This window comes from Rhinatrema bivittatum, chromosome 5 (genome assembly GCF_901001135.1).
Source record: "Rhinatrema bivittatum chromosome 5, aRhiBiv1.1, whole genome shotgun sequence".
Lineage (NCBI taxonomy): Eukaryota > Metazoa > Chordata > Amphibia > Gymnophiona > Rhinatrematidae > Rhinatrema > Rhinatrema bivittatum.
Genome location: NC_042619.1, coordinates 23,760,880 through 23,785,354, shown reverse-complemented (window position 1 = coordinate 23,785,354; position 24,475 = coordinate 23,760,880). Strand labels below are relative to the sequence as shown.

The 24,475-nt window shown below is 50.0% G+C and overlaps 1 long non-coding RNA gene across 1 annotated transcript; it reads right to left on the bottom strand.

Annotated features, from left to right (window-relative positions):
* Nucleotides 1–267: 267 nt before the first annotated feature.
* On the bottom strand, nt 268–17,073 carry LOC115091486. Its single transcript, XR_003856723.1, has 3 exons — nt 16,572–17,073; nt 589–660; nt 268–503 (listed from the first exon to the last, which is right to left on the bottom strand). It is a non-coding gene; the product is annotated as an uncharacterized LOC115091486 (long non-coding RNA).
* Nucleotides 17,074–24,475: the final 7,402 nt, after the last annotated feature.

The window sequence follows — 24,475 nt, the reverse complement described above, 5'->3', positions numbered from 1 at the left end:
CAGTACTAGAGATACTGTAGCTTGTTGGACATTAGTTAGCATTTTGTGTTTGAAATTTTTGGTCGTAAAGAGAGTTATAAATGTTTTGATGTCACTCGGATTCTTCCTCTCCGCCCTCCCCAAACACCAAGAAAAACAAACAAATTCTAAATTGGTCCAAATGAAGTTACACGTAATATTTTATTTAAATTGATTTGCCAGAGTTTGCCTGTAGCAATCTCTCTCTTTCAGACCTTGGAATAGAATTAACTAAGATTAATGATAAAGAGGGAAAAAAAACACCATCAGATTTTGGCACCGCGTGGCATTCTCAGCAGAGGTGCAGCTGCCAATGACTGCAGAGACCCGAAGGTGACATTAAGTTACCCTAAGAGGGGATCCATCCAGAACAAGACTGAACCTTGCTGGCAGGAGAGTGAGGTGAAAGTGTGAGCTGTCCATGCTGGGTCCGGTCTGTGGATACACGGCGAACTTCATTCCAGAGCTTTGCAGGGGTGCTGAAGCTGAGTAGAAAGAGAAGAAAAAAAAACGTTAAAAAAAAAAAAGGATCCACCACCATAATGGAAGAGTCTAGTCCTCGGCCATTACCCAATGTCTTTTTGTAAAGATGATCCCTGCTCCAACTCGAATCAGGTCACCCTGCCGCCTGAAGGTCTGTGGCTAATTTGGGATTAAGGAGGATCAAAAAAAGCGAATGTTAGCATGGGCCAATCAACATGTAACACAGTAACATCATAAACGACGTCAGAAAAAGACCTAATGGTGCATCCAGTCTGCCCAGCAAGGCTTTCAGGCTTGTACCTGCCGCTCCGTGCAGGTTATCCCCCCCTCTGCTAAAGCCCCCCCGGTGCTTCATTTCCAGGCTCTTTCAGCGACCCCCCCAGGGATCCTCCGCGTTTATCCCGTGCCCTTTTGCATGCCGTCACCGTTCTTGTCTTCACCGCCTCCTCCGGGGGATCGTCCCGGGCGCCCATCGCCCTTCCCGCGCAAGCCCACCGAATCTTGTTGTTTGATGCGCTAGCGTGTGAGAAAAATGTTACAATTAAAAAAAATAATAATAATTCCAAGGACGTGTAAAGAAGCCTTTTCTAGGTACTGTGCTCCTCCCAGAGGACAGACTGACAGCGATGAAAGTGTAGTGCGAAATGTTGGAAGTGTGGACCCTTGGACCGATAGAGGAGTCGGGGCAGGTCCCCACCATGGGCAGGCGGAAGAGGACGAGGCAGAGCCCCCAACTGGAGCTTTGCCTATTAGCAGCCCACGGTCCCCTCGGGTTCAGCCTCTGAGTGCCAGGGCCGGCAGATCTTAGGTGGGGGCCCCTGCTGATGGTCAGAAGTCCTGTAGCGATCGCTGGGTAGTGCAGGCAGGCTAGGGTCAGCGGCAGGCGGCATTCAAGGACGTCCATGGGAATAGGAAATGGTCAGTGGCAGGCGGCATTCAAGGAGGTCCAGAAGTCAGGCGAAGGTCAATATCGGGAATCCGTCCGTAGGGAACGGTGGGACAGAGAGGCAGGACAGGTGGGCGACGAGCAACACAGGAGGCAAGGCACGCTGAAGAAAGGAAGGACCGATGAGACGGCCACCTGGGACTGATGGATTTTATGACCGTCGCTGCCCCACGTCTCCACTCCGCCCTCCTTACCTCCTTGGTGACTCCTCCCGCGGTTCTGAACTCCGTCAACCAGGATTCTTCTCCAACAGCATATATTTTTATCTATTTCCTCATGCCGCTTCATACCGCCATGGCTCAACGTCTCTTCGTACGAAGAGACGTTGAGCCATGGCGGTATGAAGCGGCATTCAATGACGGTGTTATGAGAACATGTTGAGTCGTGGTGGCATGAGGAAATAGATAAAAATATATGCTGTTGGAGAAGAATCCTGGTTGACGGAGTTCAGAACTTGGTATAACTATATTGGAGACACAGTCTAACATTTGCGTTTGATGCATATTTGAAAATTTTCTTTGTACATATAATTAATGAGAAGTTGGTTGAAGATATTTTTCATATATATGAGACGATTGGATGTTAATGAGAAGTCCGACTGTTGGTGTGGATACCATTAAAAGTATTTGGAAGATCTGGGACAATGGGATATTGAGACTGCCTCGTGAGAATTGCAAGATATATTAATAACAACGTGAAGGATAACCCCTGAAGAAGCTAGTGTGCGAAACAAGGTCCTTGTCGGGGATTATTTATTGTGCAAATTAAACATATGAGAATTTAATAAATACTTCCCATTTAAAGTGTTGGAGGATACTTTTAAGTTTAAATTAATAATAGGGTATATATATAAAAAAATATCTCAATATTCCTGTATTCTAAATTTATATTTGTAACATTAGGTTGTAAATCACGTTTTTTGGGATAAGTGCAATATCATGGGGAATTTTAGGTAAATGTGTGCATGAGTGAGTGAATGACAGTATATTTTAAGGTTGGGAAAATTGCTGTTGTTGTAGGACATGGGAAATTGGAGAGCTGAGGTATCCACATACATTAAGAGATACTGTATTTGTAATTTTTAAATTAATTATCATGTTTTGATGTTATATTTATACTTGGTCAGTGAAAGTAATACATGTTAAATAATAATAAAAAATATTTATGTATTAATAAGATATTTGCTTTTCATGTTTGTAAATGAATGATACATATGTTTTATATAAACTATACTGATTATGAACAGACACTTATGTCCTTTTGATGATATATGACTATATTAAGTTAAGGACTATTATATTGCCCGTGTATTATTTACCCTTGAGCAATAACCATGACCACCTGGGACTCTGATTTCTTCGTTCGATATTTGCCTTGATGTAACATAAGAATGGAAATGTTTACTTCCGTATAATTTACTTTCTTCCTTTCTCCTATCCTGTTGCACTTTTCAGTTAGTTCTTAGGAGGAGCTGTATTTCCTTTGTCAACCTAAACTTCTACAGATCTTGTTTTTAGATTTACTGACAGGCAGAAGTGCAAAGATGGGATTATAAGACTCGGGGGTGGAGGGGAGGAATTTGTAGAGGATGAGAAGGAGAAAGCAGAACTGCGTAACAAATATTTATGTTCAGTATTTATCAAGGAAGGGCTTGGTGTAGGAACACAGAAAGCTGCCAATCATAGGAATGGAAGACCTCAAACACTTTTCAGAAGACTGCATTCACGAGGAGCCATCATAAATAAAAATAAATAAAGCAATGGGGCCAGACGGCAATCATGCAAGTATTAAGGGAACTTAAGGAAGATCTGGAAGCTCCGCTAGCCAACCTTTAGAGTCCAGTGTTGTGGCTCCGAGCCGCGGCAGGCTACGGCCAATCCACCCTACCTCCTCCGATGCCCTCTCTGCCGGCATGGCGCCCTCCGATCCGGAGTTGGCCACCTGCATGCCTCTTACGCGGCTCTGGACGTCGCCATCCTCCTCCCTGCAGGCTTCTCCCTAGGCACGCGCGGAACGTCCCACCTCTTAAAGGGGCCGCGGCGGGAAACTTCGGCCCGACCCCGATTGATGACGCCAGGACTGAGGAGTATTTAAACCCTGCCTCAGTCCCCAGTTCTTCGCCTTGGCAACAGGTCCACCTCCTCAGAGTGCTAGTTGCTGATCCAGTTCCTGACGTCTCCACGTTCCTGCCTTCTGTTCCTGATCCTGTCCTTGGTTTCTGATTCCCTTTCTGGTGGTTCCAGTTCCTGCGTTCCTGTCCGTTCCTGTCTCCGGACCTCTCCTCGCCCTCCAGTTCCTGTGCTTCCTTCCTCGGCTTTATCTCCTGGTTCTGACTTCGTCTCACTTCCTCATCTCTGCTCATCTGCTGCTCGTCTTGACCCTTGGCCTGGTTTCTCGTCTTGCTTGTCTGCTGCCTGCCCCAGATCTTCGGATGGGACTCTCGTTTTGCACCTTCACCTCCAGCCACGACCCGGACTCCTGACCTTGCCTCTATCTGCTGCTGTTCCAGTCTTCGTCGAGGCGATTCGCACCTAAGACCTGCCGGCCCCAGTACCCAAGGGCTCAACCTGAGGGGAACAAGGGCTGGTACAGGTGAAGCTCCAGCCGGGTCATCCTCACCTGCACCACCAGCCAGCGATGAGGGCCAGTGGGGGCCGTCCCTCAGTGGTAGCACCAACACTCATCCCGGACCAAGGATCCACAATCCCAACATCCAGAGTGTTTCCAAAGGATTGGAGGCAGGCAAATGTGGTTCCTCTTCACAAAAGAGGAAGTAAGGAGGAGTCTGAGAACTACAGGCTGGTTAATCTGACCTCGGTGGTGAGGAAATTAATGGAATCTCTGCTAAAACAGAGGATAGTGCAGTTTCTGGAATCCAATGGGCTGCAGGATCTGAGGCAGCAAGGCTATAGCAAAAGTAGATCTGAGTGGAAGGCTCAGGGTTGGCAACAAATGTCAAGTAAGGTGAAATAGGCTCAATGTGCTGTGGTGGTCAAAAAAGCAGACAGAATGTTGGGAATTATTAGGAAGGGAATGGTGAACAAAACGGAAAATGTCATAATGCCTCTGTATCGCTCCATGGTGAGACCGCACCTTGAATACTGTGTACAATTCTGGTCGCTGCATCTCAAAAAAGATATAATTGCGATGGAGAAGGTACAGAGAAGGGAAACCAAAATGATAAGGGGAATGGAACAGCTTCCCTACGAGGAAAGACTAAAGAGGTTAGGACTTTTCAGCTTGGAGAAGAGAAGGCTGAGGGGGGATATGATAGAGGTGTTTAAAATCATGAGAGGTCTAGAACGGGTAGATGTGACTCGGTTATTTACTCTTTCGGATAATAGAAAGACTAGGGGGCACTCCATGAAGTTAGCAAGTAGCACATTTAAAACTAATCGGAGAAAGTTCTTTTTTACTCAACGCATAATTAAACTCTGGAATTTGTTGCCAGAGGATGTGATTAGTGCAGTTAGTGTTGTTGGGTTTAAAAAAGGTTTGGATACGGTCCTAGAGGTGAAATCCAAAAACTGCTATTAATCAAGTTGACTTAGGGAATAGCCACTGCTATTAATTGCATCAGTAGCATGGGATCTTCTTAGTGTTTGGGTAATTGCCAGGTTCTTATGGCCTGGATTGGCCTCTGTTGGAAACAGGATGCTGGGCTTGATGGACCCTTGGTCTGACCCAGTATGGCAACTTTTTATCTTCTTAAGGTGCTTTTCAGTGGCATGGCAGTGTGGCAATCCAGGCTGAAGAGCAACATGGGAGTGGAGCAAGAGATGCGCGTCACTACTGCCGCGGTGGAGAAACTACAGCCTCCTTTTTTTTTCACCCTACCACGTTATTATTAAATTAATATTATATCTGGCCTACCGACTGGAGATGTGGGGCTGATCTGCCCAACATTACCATGGAAGGCCCGACGTGGCGATGTGTCAGTCATGCACGCTAGCACTGGCACTTTTCTTCTTTGCTGTGGCCTGCAGGAAGCCAATCAGAGGTGGCAGGAGCAGGTGCAGGATGAACTTTTCCATGTACCTCCACCGCTGTGCCACCTCACGCTGGTGAGCCTCAAACCTGTCGCTGCCACCCCCGAAGCGTTAGCCGCCCAGCCCTGAACCTGCCGACACTCAGAGCTGAAAGCGTTCAAATGATTTTTTTTCAGAGGCAGGAGAATGTTGAGAAAAGGGGTGCAGGGAGGGGCGAGGTAAGAGAAGCCGGGGGGGGGGTAGGAAGAAGGGAGGGAGGAAGGAAAGAGAAGGATGGGAGGGGAAGGGAGAGACCACTGTGGACAGGAGAGGAAAACGTGGGCTACACCTACCCACCTGAGAGACTGACAGAGAAAAACTGAGAGCGGAAGCGACTGAGTCAGAAAGAATGAGATGAAGGAGGGAGGGAGAGTAACCCAGACTGGCCGCGGTCAGAGACAGATGCTGGACTGGATGGGTCATGATCGGACCCAGCAAGAGAAAATGAGATTGAGCAGGAGATGTGGAGGGAGAGAGGCTGCTGGGGGAGGTAGGCAGGGGAGGAAGAGTGGGTTTTATTTGAGGATTTGGACATTCGGCTCATTAGATTTCAGTGCTCAGACCTCTGGGCCTGATGGTTTAGGGAATCTGGGGTGCCGACCTGAGGCTACTGAGAGGGACTCCCTGTGAAATGAGGCTTCTCTGAAGAACGTTGCCTTTTCACTGCCCTCGGCATTTGGCCCTACCTAACCTCTGAGAAGAGATATTTTCAGGTATGAAATCAGTCCTTTGTCCCTCCAAAGCCGGTTAACACCCGAACACTGGGAGGCTTGAGTGCCGCTTAGAGTGCGAAACTACGAGCCTGAGACTGGAGAATTCAGCAAGGGAAAGCAGGGGCAAGGATCACACCGAACGATCCGGCATCTTAATCTATTTGTTAACGAAGCTGTTAAAATGTAACTAGGGCTATTTTTCACACTACAGTATCAACGAAATGCGGATCTGTAAATAGAAGTGAGTATGCATGAGACGTATTTGCATGCACTGCCTCCACTATCTGCAAATACATCTCATGCATACTCCATAGTGGATATTCTGGCCACTGGACTGCCTTGCAGGAACTGCCGGACCCCTGATACAAATCTCAGCAAACCGCTTCTGAAAGGCTGCCTAACCCTGCTTTCGAATGAGGGAGTCCTGGGATGAGGGTGAAAGGGGACAGACTCGGGAGTAATCTAAGGAAATATTTCTTTGCAGAGAGGGCAGTGGACTTAAGGAGCAACTTCTCTGTGAAAGTGGTAGAGACACGGACAGCATCTGAACTACAGAAAACATGGGAGAAGAACAGAGGATCGCGTGGCTGGGCTGCATGGCAGGAGCGGCGAACTCTGGAGCTCGAGAGCCACAACAGAGAATGGATGTGCACGAGATAGATTTACATACAATGAAGGCAGTGCTTGCAAACCTATCTCATGAACGTTCATTGTGGATATCCCGCAAACCAGGCCTGTTTGGGGTTCCTGAGGAGCGGAGTTGGCCACTCCTGATGTGTGGCCTTTGTCTGCCGCTGTGTTTCTATGGGTCTAGCTCCCCTTCATCAGTAACCACCCCGGGCCCTCTCACTCTCAGAATCCTCTTGGACCCCAAGAAGAGGCCCAAACCCTGGAGGCCCAAAAACTCTACCGTTGTGTCCTGGCCATCTTCCTAGGAGGGAATGGAAATGAAGACCAGCCAAACCGGGCTCATGAGTTTAACTTCCTGTAAGACACTTCCCATTGGGGAAGGTCTGGTAACCGTTGCATCTCCTACTCTCTGACCTTGTACTCTTGTGAAAGTGATGATGATGATGATGCAAGTAGTAAGGGACATTCTGGGACAGCCTCGCACACACATTTATCTCATGCATATTCATTCGGTACACCGGCCTAACTGCGGGGTCACCAGGACAGGTTTGTGAGGCCCTGAAGGTTCAGAGGTAAAGGTAACTTGGATTTGTGGGATTTCAGTTAAACATTTTTTCTTTGAAGGCTCTTGCTCCTCTCTTCTGCACATCACGGTGGGGGCCTCAGCCTAGGGCCTGAGTCCAGCGCTGGCTCCCAGTGCTGGGGCTGGGCCTGGACAGAACACAGGGTAAAAGCCGATAAAATGAAGATAAGATGAGATCCCAGAACTCTGCAAAGTTTTTGAATAATTACTGTGCAGCCTGATGATGAGCCAGGGCCACTGTATAGTCTGGGATCCGTGAATGGATCCACGTTAATGTGGTAGATGTCAGCAGATAAACATCAGTTGGCCCATCCAGTCTGCCCCAATTATCCTGGTCAGAATTAGATTATTAACGGGTACTCATTCCGATTCAAAGGAATGGTTATTGACAAGTTGTTCCTTCATTTTTTTTTTTACAAACTAGTAAGAAAAATCAGGACTCCAGCTTGCAGCAGTACAGGAGTCTGATTCTAGGAGATGCTCTGCCCCCGGTTCATTACATAAGGGTCCTGTTACGGCTGTGGCTGCTGTGCTACCGCCTCACCACCAGGGGTCCCTCTAGTGCTGACTTTCCTGACAGGCCCAGTCCATCTCCTATGTCCACTCTATGCTCTGGGTGTGCCCTCTTAACCCTGCCTGACAGTTGCCTCGGGGCTTCGGCATCGAGCTCACCTGGGCTCCCTGCTCTAGCCTGCCTTGCGCGGCCTTCGGGCCTACCCTTGCCTTGCCTTGCGCGGCCTTCGGGCCTATCCTTGCCTTGCCTTGCGCGGCCTTCGGGCCTATCCTTGCCTTACCTTGCCTTGCGCGGCCTTCGGGCCTATCCTTGCCTTGCCTTGCGCGGCCTTCGGGCCTATCCTTGCCTTGCCTTGCCTTGCGTGGCCTTCGGGCCTATCCTTGCCTTGCCTTGCCTTGCGTGGCCTTCGGGCCTATCCTTGCCTTGTCTTGCCTTGCGTGGCCTTCGGGCCTTTCCTTTCCTTGCCTTGCCTTGTGCGGCCTTTTGGCCTTCTTCCTTGATTTCCATACCTGGCCTACGGGCCTTCCGTGTGTGTGTGTGTGGCCTACGGGCCTTCTGACCTGCCTTGCCCCGCTATTGGTGTGTGGCCTACGGGCCTTCCGTGTGTGTGTGTGTGGCCTACGGGCCTTCTGACCTGCCTTGCCCCGCTATTGGTGTGTGGCCTACGGGCCTTCCGTGTGTGTGTGTGTGGCCTACGGGCCTTCTGACCTGCCTTGCCCCGCTATTGGTGTGTGGCCTACGGGCCCTCCGTGTGTGTGTGTGTGTGTGTGGCCTACGGGCCTTCTGACCTGCCCTGCCCTGCTTACTGTGCCCTGACCCAGCCTGGACCCAGACACTGCTGACTGCCGCCTGCCCTGACCCAGCCTGTACTTGACACTGCCACTTGCCGCCTGCCCTGACCCAGCCTGTACTTAGACACTGCCACTTGCCGCCTGCCCTGACCCAGCCTGAACCCAGACTCTGATTCTTGCTGCCTGCCCTGACCCAGCCTGGTACCTGACTCTGTTCGAGCTTCCTGTCTCTCTCCACCTGGAGCCACCCTGCTGGGTGGTGTGCACGACTCCTGTCCGGAGTCCAAGCGTAACAGTATGCCGAAGCCATCACATTTTCCAGGGGAAGAGATAGGTCTGTGTCCTGCCGGTGAGTCATCTTTTCACTAATTCAAGATGCCTCCTTCTTTAAAGTTTTATACCTGCCATTCCTGTCAGACTTTGAATTATCCAAGCTATCAGAACTGTCTTGCCTGTGAACTTGTTGGTCAGGAACACTGGTCATGCAATAACTGCAACAAGAAAAATGTCTCTGTCTATCAGGAGTGTTTGAACTGTCTGGCTCCTAAACCAGGGTGGTGGAAATGCTCCTGTCTCCCGTGTTTGTTACCTCCAGGCAAACCCTGCCCCTGTTGTTCTGCTCTAGGACCAGCTGTGCAATTAGAAAAAGCTATCAGCTCTCCTAACCAGTTTTCTGTTTCTGGCTCGACTAAAACAGACATTTTTGCTGGCAGTTTGTGGGTAGAAAAACCCAGGACTTACCTGGCCAAGAAGGCTTCTGTGAGACCAGTGCTAGAGCCTCGGGAACAGGTTTCTCTACAACGGAGAGAGCTGATTAACTCTAGCAGGGCTCAGCTTCCCACAGCTGCCAAGTGGACACTAACGAGCACCTTCCCTAGACGTCCTAGAACTGCCTGTGCCTTCTCTAAACTGCTCCTCCAGAAACAAAATCAGGAGCATCAGACTTTGGCTCGAGGTATCAAGCCCACGGCAGTACAATCTGTGTCTTCCATGCACACCACCTTTAACCATGCTACTCTGCCATCTGAACCTGCTGCACTACCCCGAGAAGAGCCTGAGTCTGCTGAACCGGCCCTGCTGCCGTCCTCGGAGGGGTCCGCACCAGCCCTGCTGACAGACTTTCTACCTCTGCCATCTGAGCCTGCCGAACCGGCCCTGCTGCCGTCTTCAGAGGGGTCCGAACCAGTCCTACTGACAGACTTCCTGAGTCAGCCATCGGAGTCTGCTGAACTGGCCCTGCTGCCACCCCGGGAGGGGTCCATACCGGTCCTGCTGCCACCCCTGGAGGGGTCCATACCGGTCCTGCTGACGCCCCGAGAGGGGTCCGAGCCTGCTTCATCGCCCCGAGAGGGGTCCGAGCCTGCTACAACGCCCCGAGAGGGGTCCGAGCCTGCTTCATCGCCCCGAGAGGGGTCCGAGCCTGCTACAATGCCCCGAGAGGGGTCCGAGCCTGCTACAATGCCCCGAGAGGGGTCCGAGCCTGCTTCATCGCCCCGAGAGGGGTCCGAGCCTGCTACAACGCCCCGAGAGGGGTCCGAACCTGCTACAATGCCCCGAGAGGGGTCCGAGCCTGCTTCATCGCCCCGAGAGGGGTCCGAGCCTGCTACAACGCCCCGAGAGGGGTCCGAGCCTGCTACAATGCCCCGAGAGGGGTCCGAGCCTGCTTCATCGCCCCGAGAGGGGTCCGAGCCTGCTACAACGCCCCGAGAGGGGTCCGAGCCTGCTACAATGCCCCGAGAGGGGTCCGAGCCTGCTTCATCGCCCCGAGAGGGGTCCGAGCCTGCTACAACGCCCCGAGAGGGGTCCGAGCCCGCTACAATTGCCCGAGTAGGATCCGAGCCTGCTGTACTGGCCCAGCTGCCGCCCCTGGAGGGGCCTGTACCGGTCTTAATGCCGACCTTGGAAGGGTCCGGACCGGTCCTACTATCGCCTCAAGAAGGGTTACGGACTATTTCTCTGCCCCAGGAGGGGTTTGTGTTCCCCTTGTCACCCCAGGAGGGGTTATGGAAATCTGCACCGCCTCTGCTACCCCAGGAGGGGTCTCACCCTGCCGCCTTGTCCCAGGAGGGGTTATGGACTGCCTTTTTGCCTCGGAAAGGAGTTGAACCTGCCGCATCACCCCCGGAGTGGTCTCCCGTTATTCTTGACTACCTCCTGCACAGATGGGATCCAGGAGGAGGGGGAGGCCTTGAGGGGGGGGTACTGTTACGGCTGTGGCTGCTGTGCTACCGCCTCACCACCAGGGGTCCCTCTAGTGCTGACTTTCCTGACAGGCCCAGTCCATCTCCTATGTCCACTCTATGCTCTGGGTGTGCCCTCTTAACCCTGCCTGACAGTTGCCTCGGGGCTTCGGCATCGAGCTCACCTGGGCTCCCTGCTCTAGCCTGCCTTGCGCGGCCTTCGGGCCTACCCTTGCCTTGCCTTGCGCGGCCTTCGGGCCTATCCTTGCCTTGCCTTGCCTTGCGCGGCCTTCGGGCCTATCCTTGCCTTACCTTGCCTTGCGCGGCCTTCGGGCCTATCCTTGCCTTGCCTTGCCTTGCGCGGCCTTCGGGCCTATCCTTGCCTTGCCTTGCCTTGCGTGGCCTTCGGGCCTATCCTTGCCTTGCCTTGCCTTGCGTGGCCTTCGGGCCTATCCTTGCCTTGTCTTGCCTTGCGTGGCCTTCGGGCCTTTCCTTTCCTTGCCTTGCCTTGTGCGGCCTTTTGGCCTTCTTCCTTGATTTCCATACCTGGCCTACGGGCCTTCCGTGTGTGTGTGTGTGGCCTACGGGCCTTCTGACCTGCCTTGCCCCGCTATTGGTGTGTGGCCTACGGGCCTTCCGTGTGTGTGGTGTGTGGCCTACGGGCCTTCTGACCTGCCTTGCCCCGCTATTGGTGTGTGGCCTACGGGCCTTCCGTGTGTGTGTGTGTGGCCTACGGGCCTTCTGACCTGCCTTGCCCCGCTATTGGTGTGTGGCCTACGGGCCCTCCGTGTGTGTGTGTGTGTGGCCTACGGGCCTTCTGACCTGCCCTGCCCTGCTTACTGTGCCCTGACCCAGCCTGGACCCAGACACTGCTGACTGCCGCCTGCCCTGACCCAGCCTGTACTTGACACTGCCACTTGCCGCCTGCCCTGACCCAGCCTGTACTTAGACACTGCCACTTGCCGCCTGCCCTGACCCAGCCTGAACCCAGACTCTGATTCTTGCTGCCTGCCCTGACCCAGCCTGGTACCTGACTCTGTTCGAGCTTCCTGTCTCTCTCCACCTGGAGCCACCCTGCTGGGTGGTGTGCACGACTCCTGTCCGGAGTCCAAGCGTAACAGGTCCAGCCAGCAGCTGGGTAACTTTTTGCAAGATGTTTCACATATTGCATCACACATAGGCCGTAAATTACCCAGAGGCGCATCCTGCCAGTGCCTGCCGCCTCCTAGAAATCATGAGTGCCTTGGTAATGGAAACCAGACACAGGGAAGGACTATGCGTGCGCACACACACACACACACCCTTTCCAAGCCTGCCCAGAAACACAGCAGTGGTGGGAATGCAGAGCCAGAGGGTCCTGGTGTTACAGCTTCCATCCCAGTGCATGCCTGGAATTGTAGTCTGGCTCCTTCCAAGTGGAAGTCGGCCCCACGGGTACCGACATGCCCTGGGAAGAGTCAAAAAGCCAGACCTGGCCCTAATGTTTGCTCCCGGAAACAGGGAGCTCTGAAAAAGGTGACCACATAGCAGAAAAAGAATTATGAGGTAGGAGCATGAAATAAGCCGACTTCTAAGCTCAGTGCCTTCCCTGCAACCTCATCCGTGCAACTCTTAACAGTTTAACGAGGAGTTACTACATCTGAGAGGACTTTAATTGGGCTTAATGCAGCTGTTAGCCGAGGTGCGGTCTCCTTCAGATTATCCTGCATTGCTCCCTACAAAGGCGCTTCTCTCTCTCTTTTTTTTTTTTTCCAAGCGTTTTCTATGGCTCATTTCGTTTTTCCACTTTGGTGAAATTTAATATTGATTTTAGAGAGAGGTTGAAAAATCACAAACTCCTGGCTGCTCACCCACAAGCGAGGTTTATCGGATTGCAATCAAGAATCCCCGGAGGAAGGACCCCAAGATCAAATGACAAAGACCCCCAGTATAATTTATAGACCCATCAAGGAAAGGGTGGATGTGACGAGACTTTTAAACACCTCGGCGTACAAACGATGCACAAGGTCCACTGGAAGGGGAATTCTGGAACAGGAGAGGTAGACGCAAGAATAACCCTAAGGAAATATTTCTTCACAGAAAGGGTAGAGAGAAAGCGGGAGTGTGAGAATAAAAATGGTCTTCGAATTTTTTAAGTCGGGAGACAAGCCCAGACCTGGGCAAGCCAGGGTAAAGCTGGAGGTGAAATGTGCCGGTGCTTGTCATCTCTGGTCTCTGGGTTGGTTCCCTCCTCCCACCCGATTCACCTGTCATGGTTGCCCTGAAAACCAGACCTGCCTGGGGATGATGAGAACTGAAATTGGGAGCCAGTGGAATAGGGTCTGCGGTCAGGGACGTGGTTTTATTGTGGTCATTACAAACTCCCACAAACCACGCACAGCTGATTTCTGTAAGAAAATCCAGATCGATAGCGGGGCCCCTCTCTCTCCCCTCCCCTAATCTCCGGATCTCCCTGCCTTCTCCCCAGACACCTGATTGTCCTTCTCCCCCCCATCCATGTGACTGCCTGTAGTCTCGTAGGAGGACCTGCTGGCACCACGGCACAAACTGCCAAACCGACTGGCAGAGAGGCAGATTGCTGAACTCGTCCGGCCTACTGCGAAGAAGGGATGAGGGGAGGATCAGATCAGGTGAGGAGGGAACAAGTTCCAGGGATCAGGTCAGGGGGGAAGAGCCTGTGCAGCCAAAGAGCGAGGAGAACATGAAGAGCGGATCTCTGTTGGTCAGAGAAGGGCAGAGCAAGGAAAAAAAAAATGTGAAATGCCCTCCACTTCCCCCCATGAAATCACTAGCAGTAAATCGCAATTAAATCTAATTCCTATCCATGGGGCGATGCTCTAAGCTGCAGTTTTTTGTGTACATAGGGGTAGATGTTTAAAGACAAGCCGGCTAAGTAACTTAGCCACATAGAGCTTATCCAGCTAAGTTACAATGATATTCAGCGGCAAGGCTATGCTGGCTGAGTATCTGCGTACAAATGCTACTTAGCCGCATAAGTGTTATCTGGCTAATTCTAGACTAGAACAAAAGCAGGTACAAACTTAGCCGGTTAACTTATCTTGCTAAATCTCAAAATCATTACTTAGTCAGATAAGTTATCTGATTAATTAGCGCTGCCCCAATTTGCCCACTGCTCGCCCCCAAGTTAGTCAACTAGCCAGATAACCAGATAAGTGACTTATCCGGCTACTTAACGGCTGCTGAACATAACCGGATATCCGGCGGCTGCTAGACTGTTGGATAAGTCCCACTTATCCGGCATCTGAATATTGGGCTCAAGGAGTTTTGTGAACCAAAACGGTGCGTCCTGATTAGTGGCCTCGCATGGAAATCCCATGCGTCAGCTGTTACTCCCCCAGTGCAGAGCGGTTCGCTGGTTTAACTTAAGGTTTCCTTAGCACTAGAAATTTTCCTCCTGGTCAGAGGTGGAGTAAACCTTCCAGCGCTTGTGTCGGTCCATGAGCAGGAGCTGGAGTTCCCACACCGAGACCCGCAATCGGGATTTATGCGCAGAAAACATGATTTACACAAACAAAGCGTGTTTCCCGTGCACAACCATGCTTTATGTGCACATAAAATGCCGTCTGTGGTGAAAGCATATATTTGTGTGCTTAAATCACGTTTTATGTGCAGAAATCACGCCCTGAGCCTGAGGGATTTCCCCTCCCCCGCTGCCTTGAGTTTAAAATGTGGATTCAGCCTAAGCTGGGCGCCCTCGGGTTTCTGCGCTCGTTTTCCAGTCAGCGCACCTTTTTGGCCTCCCGACGCATTAGCATATCGTTAACTTACTGCACGGGGAGTTAACAAAGACATAATTTTAAGCTGTGCCCCGTGAAACCGCGCGCCGGGTTTAGCCCGCACGTTATCACAAGAAGGAGCAGATGGACTTCCTGGACTCCGTACACCATCGTGTGCTGGGTCTCCCTGTAAAGCGGGCACTGGATTATGACGATCAGGGCTGGCTACGGAGGCTGCGATTCTGCTGCTGCCCGGCTCTCGATATTCTGTGCCTCTTCCCTGGAGTGCAGCTGAAAAATGGTTTTCCTGCTGACCCTGCAGAAACGGAAGGGATGGGACCAGCACATCCCGACCACCCTAAGTGCTGCGTGAGAACTGTAAAGTCATCGTCCGTCCCCCCCCCCCCCCCTGAATCGCTGCCTGCTGGAAAGATCCGGACCCTCATGATCAGGAGCAGGCTCCGGAGAGCAGCGTCCAGGCCACCGGCCCGTAACGTTCGCGGCAGTTCTCTGCATCATTCTAGAAAGGGTTCTGTAGGAGAAATTCACTGCTGCAGTACCAGGGGAAAAATGTCTGGGGAATATTCCAGAGTTTAGTTATAATGCTGCCCCGCCCTTATCGATCACTCAGAGGCCGGGAGGTTCCAGATGCAGCTGCAGTTTTGTGGCCCCTGGTTTAAGGCCGCCACTGCGATGGCTGAGCTAAGTGAATTACTTGCAGGCCGATGCAATACTGTGCGCTGGCCGCAGCACACAGCTCGACGCGCGATTGGACGCATGTTTTGCACAGGCGTCCATAACACACACCCCCCCTCCCCGATGCAAAACGGGGGTTAGCGCGTCCAAAACGCACGTCCAATCGCACGCAAAGGTAATAGCGCCCATCACACGTAAATGCATCCCCGCCGATGCCAAAATTAAATTGCGCCTGACGCGCACATTTTTACTCACCAAAATTAATGCCTGCACCGGAAAAAAATAATAATTAAAAAAAAAAGAGGAGTGTCATCGGTCAGATTAGGAAAAGGCACGCTCAAAATGCACGTCCAACCCAGGTTAAACAGTGCGCTCAGCTTAGTGCACTTTACAGTATCAGCCTGTTTGCTATCGGGACAGTGACTGATTCACTCGAATACATACGGAAAGTGATTATGGATCTATGTACACACACATAACACTTTTCTTGCTCTGGTGGAGCACATGTCCTGATTTCACCTCTGTTTCCCTGCTGAGTGCAGGACGCATAGCACTAATTGTAGAATCATTGTCATTTTCACTGCTCTTTTCTGTTTTGTTGATCTGCCTATGATGTTTGATTTATTCAAGGACTGAGCTGTTTGGTTTGCTTCTGCTTGTGGGTAACCCCCCTGTTTTTGTCCCACAATTTATGTATCCCAAGGAGGGGGTTACACATCCTTCTCATTGAATTGACAGATTTAAAAGAGACCTCTTCTCTCCAGTCTATCATAGTCTCCCTTCCTGCACTGTCCTAAGGTTTCCCAGAGAATTGCCTTATATAGAATATAAATTGAGGGGGAAGTGATTGTTTTCCCTTGTCACTATCACGGATGTGGTCAGACTGCTTAGTGATCTCATCCCTGAGGCAGCTGTTATTTAGCATGTGAGAAACAATTGGACTCTGCATGCACCCACATTAATACAGATGCACTCACAGATATGCATATACACACAAACACAGACATATATATACTCACACACATACTTACATACACACAGATATACATGCATAACACAATTTTTGCTGCTTAGTGAAGAGACTAGTGTAAACTAAAGCAAAAGATGCAGTCAGCATTATTTCTTGGGATCTTGTTATTTATGTTTTCATTTTTCAAAAAAAACAACAACCCGTATTTTGTTCAATACCCAATTTAAATCAAAGCACGTGGATGTATTTGTATATTTCGAAGGAACTGAGCGTTGTATTCACCTCTGCCACATTCTCCTCCTGTTAAGTCTAAGGTCCAATCGGCTGTCTCTGGTGCTTTCCCATTTTGGTTGGGCGCAGCTGCTGGGGGTCTCCGTTTCTGGGGAAAAATCCTTTTTTTTTTTTTGTTTTGTTTTATTAACTCCAGTCCTGCCTTTTGATTATTCCTCCCAGGGCTCCCATTTTCCTGCCGTTTGAAACTAGAGCAGCCAGTACCAAAAAGCGCCGGGAGAGGGCGCGCAGAAAACCCGGGACTGGCCCATGCCTTTCCTCTAGCCGCCGGCTCCCTCGCTTGGCAGCTGTGGCCGCCTCTGGAATGCAAGCTATGCGGCTATTTTCCGTTCCAGAGCCTCACCTGGCAGCTTCAGAAGGGAAGAGGGAGGAAAGGAACATGTTCAGTCCGGCTGTTGTGCTCCTTAACTTTCATTGCACAAAATCAAGAGAAGGATTTGAAGTGTGGGAGCCTCCCAAAGAAAAAAAAAAGTCCTGAAAGTATAGAGGCTTCCCGTCGCGTGAGGAGAGAAGGACCTATTTTATAAAGGCTGGCGGGATTCTGCCGCCTGCTTGCGAGCCCTGTCCGCTCAGACCCTCCGTGATAAAAATAGATCCGGCTGGAAGGAGGGCGCTGAACGGAACTCGAGGCCTCGTTCTCCGCTGCGGGCTGTGCGCCAGCTCTCAAAGGGAATGTGCGGGCGCACTTAACTTTGAAGATTGCGGAGGGCACAGAGGACGTGCAAATGCTCACAGACGTGTTTTGGTTGGGTTTTTTTTGTGCGGGTAGATGTTTGCTTGAAATGGATGCAGGAAGAATGGAAAGCGCAATTTACAATTGCTTCCCCCATCAGGTGCAGCTGGAAAACACAGAACACGAGATAAAGACCATAGAGCCCGTCCGCAGCTCCTGCTTATGTTTACAGTCCCTTCCTCTCCCTCAGAGATCCTCTGTGCTTGTCCAATGTTTTCCAGAATTTTGATACTGGCTCCAGGTTTTCAGGACAGGTCGATCCAGTCCTGGTTTTACATCCATTGCATGTTGGGATTTATTCTGATTTCCTTGGAATAAAACCTGGACTGGATCGACCTGTCCTGAAAACCTGGAGCCAGTTGGCAACCCTAGATACCGCCCTTGTCTCCACCACCTTTACTGGGAGGCTGTTCCAAGCATCCACCACCCTCTCTGTAAAGAAATATTACTGAATCTACTCCCTTCCACCCTCATGCCGTGAGCCCTGGTTCTGGACTTTGTTTCCGTTGAAAGAGGCTCCTCTCCTGTGGACGCATGTATCGACTCTCCCCTTTCCCCTCCAGGATATACATGTTTAGATCTTTGGGTCTGTCCCCATAAGCTTTAGGATGAAGGCGCTGCTCATTTTAGCACCTACCCTCTGGCCCAACGCCATTCGGCTTATATCTTTTTGAAGTCACAGTCTCATTGAGCACCGTACTCTCCAGGGACTTACATATATGGCTGTCCTTGGGGGGGGGGGGGGGGGGTGTTAGTATAGCTCCTTGGTAAGTAAGAGGGGATGCAAATAGGAGAGAGTGCCCTGGGTCCCATGCCACCAGCGGCGGACTCACGATGTCAGACCAGCCCGGGTATTCGCCGCCCAGGACACGTCACGTGGTCTGCCGAGCGCAGCTCTGTCACGGCCGCGTGTGGCAGACCACGTGACTGGGGCGATCGGCCCACCGGGGGGATGCCCGATTTCTCCCGATAGGCCAATCCGCCCCTGCGTGCCACCATGGTAACGCCATCCCCAGCACTATAGTTTCCTGTCGGCTTGGGGGCAGAGCCAGCGTTCCAGGACGCCGTTGCGCTCGATTCACCCCCAGGACCTCATCGCCTCCTTTTTTCCCTGCTGGCTGTGCCTCTCCCCGTGCATCCAAGCATTCTCCTGGATTTTGCCATCGCCTCGCCTACCTGGCTTGGCCGCCTTAAGATCGTCGGATATGATCACCCTCAGATCCTGCTCTTATTTCGTGCACAGAAGAAACTTCATTGCTGTACCGTACTGCTCCCTTGCTTTTTTTTGCAACCCAAATGCGTGACCCTGTCTTTCCCCCCCCCCCCCCCCTCCTCCCCCAGCATTAAATCTTCGCTGCCAGGCTCTAGGTCATTCTTCAAGCTTCACCATATCCCTCCACGTGTTTTCCAGCCACACTTTCCAGAGTGTCTGCTCGGTTGCAGATTTTGATGATATCCGCACAGAGGTAAAGCTTACACGATAGCCCTTCTGCAATATCGCTTACAAAAAATGTTGGACAGAACCGGACCGAGGTCCAGTCAATTCCCCCTTAACCCGTTTGTAACCCAGCTAGTCGCGTTAGGGCCTATACCTTAGTAGCATTGCTGTAACATAGCAGGAAAAGGGACACGCATGGCCCATCCAGTCTGCTCGGCGAGGTTTCTTCAGGGCTGTAGCTGTTGCACATGCAGGCTACCTCCCACGTTTTCTGTTCAGGTTTGTAACCTCTGCTCCACGCATGTTACCCCAGTGCCTTGTTTAAAAATCCATATATTAGAATCAGAATCAAAATATATTTACCAGCTTTACCAAGGCCCCAGGCGGTTTATAGTAACTCCTAGGAATCCTTTGTGTTTATCCCATGCCTTTTTGTATTCCGGTATCATTTGTCCTTCAGCACCTTCGCTGGGAGGGCATTCCAGGCGTCCGCCCAAAAAAATATTTTCTGTCGTTTGGTCCTGAGCCTACCCCCATCGGAGCATCATGCCTCCTAGCTCTACAACTTACTTTCCATTGAAAAAAAGTTTTGCCTCTTGTGCTTTACTAATACCTTTCAGATGTGTAAATGTCCCTGTTTCTCCTCTCCTCTAAACGTTTTTAGATCCCCCACGTCTCCTCTCGATTGGCTTCTGATGCAGACCCCCTCGCCATTTTGGTTGCCTTTCTCTGGACTGCCTCTAGCCTCCCTCTGTCCTTTTTAAGATGAGGTCTCCAGAACTGGACCCGGTATTCCAGGTGAGGCTTCCCCAGTGACCTGTACGGCGGCAGGATCCCTTGCTTTTTCTCTATGTGTCGCAGCATTCTTCTGGCTCTCACATTGTCTCTCCCGGCCGGTGCACATCAGCTTCCCACCCGCCATCTCATACAGCTCCTTTTGGATTTCTGTGCTTCCCAAATGCAGGACTTTGCACTTTTTTTTTTTTTTTTTGCATCGAATCTCAACTGCCAAGCGCTCAAGCACTCCCCATGTTTCCTTAGATCGTTTCTCATTTTGGCTGCTCCCTCGGGGGTGTCCACTTTACTGCAGACTGTAGTGTCATCCTCAAAATACAGACTTTTCCTTCTAAGCTTTCTGCAGTATTGCTCGCAAAAATATTGGAACGATCCACTGGGGCACGCCCGCTAATCACTGCTCCTCAGAATGAAGTCCATTTACTCTCACCCTCTGTTGTCTATCATTCAACCAAGAGCGCTCAGTTTGCTTGTATTCTCCCTAATCAGAACCATGTCAAAGGCCTTACTGAAATCCAACTACACTACACCCACTACTCCCCGAGGGCCCAGCTCTCAGAGACATTCATTATATTTGTTTGTTGAACTCCAGTGCACTATCCTGAGACCTGAACCACGGGGCTGGCTGTACTGCTGCTTTTCCAATGGAAATTAGAACCAGGCAAGTAACGGGCTGAGAGCAGGACTGAAGTGGCTAACCTTCGGGCCAATACAGTACAGTGCGCCACAACGGAGCGCACTGTTAACCTGCCATTGGACACGCGTTTTCCCTTACCTCTTATTCAGTAAGGGGCGGAAAACGCGCGTCCAACCCGCCAAACCTAATAGGGCCATCAACATGCAAATGCATGTTGATGGCCCTATTAGGTATTCCCGCACGATTCAGAAAACAAAATGTGCAGCCAAGCTGCACATTTTGCTTTCAGAAATTAGCGCCTACCCAAAGGTAGGCGCTAGTTTCTTCAGGCACCCTCTGACTTAATATCATGGCGATATTAAGTCGGAGGTCCCAAAGGGTAAAAAAAATTTTTTAAAAAATTTGAAGTCGGCTGGCGGCTTGAAAACCGGACGCTCAATTTTGCCGGCGTCCGGTTTCCAAGCCCGTGGATGTCGGCGAGCTCGAGAACCGACGCCGGCAAAATTGAGCGTCGGCTGTCAAACCCGCTGACAGCCGCCGCTCCGGGCCAAAAGGAGGCGCTAGGGACGCACTAGTGTCCCTAGTGCCTTCTTTTGCCTGTTTCTACCGCCGGGCCGAATTTAAATACTGCATCGCGCGCACAGGTGAGTGGCCTGTGCATGCACTGGGAGAGCGGGAGAACGCCCGCTCTCCCGCGGACTTTACTGAATCGGCCCGTTTATTAGGGATCTGAATTCTGGAAAAGGGGAAGAGCTGGCTTTAATGTGCTTGCACCCCTCCCCCATTCAGTTGGGTTGATCACTTGACTGCTGATACTGCCCACCTTTCTTTCAGTTAATAAGCCTTGGGAAGCTTAAATCAACTCTTTCAAGTTTTTCTTTTTTTTTTTTTTAAAGTCCCATCAAGTTGGGGGTCCAATTATTCTGTTTAGAAATGTATTTATTTATTTTTTAATATGTGTTTATTGCAGAGCCGTAGCCAGGTCATTCGGCACCTATGGCCAAGTGAAAAAGTGCACCCTCACCCTGAACACAACATACAACACCACAAACTTGGAGACGCTGCAAGAGGTTTTTATTTTTAATTTTCACCAAGCAGTTTTCCACTGCTTCTTTGGGCTTCCAGCTCAACTGGAACCAGTACAATCCTGGCACCATAGGCCTTCATTCAAAAACTGAACTGGAAACCCTGAGAAGCCAGATGTTGCATGTCCTGCCACACCAGAGAAATGTATTAATGAAATGCATTTCTATTTCTATGAAATAGAAAAAAAAACTGTATTTCCTCCTGTATTGTGCAAAATAAAATATCATGAGCCACACATTCCCAAAGTTGGCATACTGCATTCACTAAACTGAATATAAATTTTGTTTTCTACCCTTGCTGGCTGGACTTTTTATTTTTCTTATCATTTTGGTCCTATTTGGAAAACAGAACAAGCCAGATCCCTACACAGAAACCACATGCTAGCAGGATACCTCACTTTGGTCATTCGTACAGAATACAAATAGAGCCTCACCAAATCCAGAATAAAAAGCCCAGAAGCATAAACAGAACTAATGATCATTAGCATCAGTGATCATCAAACGGTATGGTTTGATATCGCACGCAGGATGCAGAGGAGTCTCATGAAGACCCGGGTTTTGAAGTTAAAAAATACGGACTTTGTCAAAATGGGGACGTACCTGGAGGAAGAACTAGAAGACGGGGAGAAAATGGGAGAGGTGGATCAACAGTGGCCAAACTAAAAGGACCAATTACAAAGGCAACTAATCCTATATGTTAGAAATATAAACAAAAGTACGAGAAATAAGAAACTGATCTGGTTCTCATAGGAGGTGGCTGAAAAGATAAAGGCAAAAAGAACAGCGTTCAAGAAATATAAAGGATCTCAAAGGGAGGATCACAGGGAAGAAAATCTGGTGAAACTGAGGGAGCCGAAGAAAGAAATCAGGTAAGGTAAAAGTAAAGCGGAAGAAAGGATTGCCAAAGAGGTAAAGCGAGGTGAGAAAACATTTTTCAGATACATCAGAAAAAGGTCCGAAGAGGTTTAATGAAATTGAAAAGTGACAATGATCACTAAAGAAGATCCTGAAGAAGGACCGTCGCTAGTTAACAGGACTGTGGATGGGGGTGGAGTAGATGAAACTCCATTTACAGAAGGGAATGTATGGGAAGAGCTGGGGAAACTGAAAGTGGACAAAGCCATGGGGCCTGACGAGGTTCATCCCAGGATACTGAGGGAGCTCAGAGATGTGCTGGCGGCTCCGCTGTGTGACCTGTTCAGTAGATCCCTAGAAACGGGAGTGGTGCCGAGTGATTGGAGAAGAGTGGTGGTGGTCCCGCTTCACAAGAGTGGGAGCAGAGAGGAGGCTGGAAACTACAGGCCGGTCAGCCTCAGCTCGGTGGTGGGAAAAGTAATGGAGACGCTGCTGAAGGAAAGGATAGTGCAGTTGGGAGGACTGCTTGATTCATGGTAACATGGATTCGCTAGGGGAAGGTCCTAACAGACAAATCTGATTGATTTATTTGATTGGGTGACTAAAGAATTGGATTAGGGAAGAGCGCTCAATGTAATTTACTTGGATTTTAGTAAAGCTTTTGATACAGTCCCACACAGGAGGCTGGTGAATAAAATGAGAAGCTTGGGAGTGAGTGCCGAGGTGGTGGCGTGGATTGCAAACTGGTTGATGGATAGAAGACAGCGAGTGATGGTAAATGGATCCTACTCTGAAGAGAGAACGGTGTTAAGTGGAGAGCCACAGGGATCGGTGTTGGGACCGGTCCTGTTCAATATCTTTGTGAGCGACATTGCAGAAGGGATAGAAGGTAAGGTTTGTCTATTTGCGGATGATACTAAGATCTGCAACAGAGTGGACACATCGGAAGGAGTGGAGAGAATGAGATGGGATTTAAGGAAGCTGGAAGACTGGTCCAAGATTTGGCAGCTGGGATTCAATGCCAAGAAGTGCAGTCATGCATATGTGGGGTGTGGTAATCTGAAAGAACTGTATAGGATGGGGGGTGAAAAGACTGATGTGCACAGAGCAGGAGAGGGACCTTGGTGTGATAGTGACTGATGATCTGAAGATGATGAAGCAATATGACAAGGCGACAGCTAAAGCCATAAGAACTCTGGGCTGCATAGAGAGAGGAATAACCAGTAAGAAAAAGGGGGTGATAATCCCTTTCTACAGGTCCTTGATGAGGCCTCACCTGGAGTACTGTGCTCAGTACTGGAGACCGTATTTCAAAAGGGATAGAGACAGGATAGAGGCGGTCCAGAGAAGGGTGACTAAAATGGTGAGGGGTCTCCATCAAATGACTTATGAGGAGAGGTTGAAAGACCTAAATATATATACCCTGGAGGAGAGGAGGTGCAGGGGAGAAGTGATACAGACCTTCAGATACCTGAGAGGTTTTAATGACGCACAATCAACAACAAACCTTTTCCATTCGAAAGAAATCAGTAGAACTAGGGGTCACGTGATGAAACTCCAGGGAGGAAGACCCAGAACCAACGTCCGGAAATATTTCTTCACGGAGAGGCTGGTGGATGCCTGGAATGCTCTTCCGGAGGAGGTGGTGAAATAAAAAATAGTGAAAGAATTCAAAGGGGCATGGGATAAACACTGTGGATCCCTAAAGGCTAAAGGATGGAACCCTTACTTTTCAATATATTTATAAATGATCTGGAAAGAAATATGACGAGTGAGATAATCAAATTTGCAGATGACACAAAATTGTTCAGAGTAGTTAAATCACAAGCAGATTGTGATAAATTGCAGGAAGACCTTGTGAGACTGGAAAATTGGGCATCCAAATGGCAGATGAAATTTAATGTGGATAAGTGCAAGGTGATGCATACAGGGAAAAATAACCCTTGCTGTAGTTACACAATGTTGGGTTCCATATTAGGTGCTACAACCCAAGAAAGAGATCTAGGCATCATAGTGGATAACACATTGAAATCGTCAGTACAGTGTGCTGCGGCAATCAAAAAAGCAAATAGAATGTTGGGAATTATTAGAAAGGGAATGATGAATAAAACGGAAAATGTCATAATGCCTCTGTATCGCTCCATGGTGAGACCGCACCTTGAATACTGTGTACAATTCTGGTCGCCGCATCTCAAAAAAGATATAATTGCGATGGAGAAGGTACAGAGAAGGGCTACCAAAATGATAAAGGGAATGGAACAGCTCCCCTATGAGGAAAGACTAAAGAGGTTAGGACTTTTCAGCTTGGAGAAGACACGACTGAGGGGGGATATGATAGAGGTGTTTAAAATC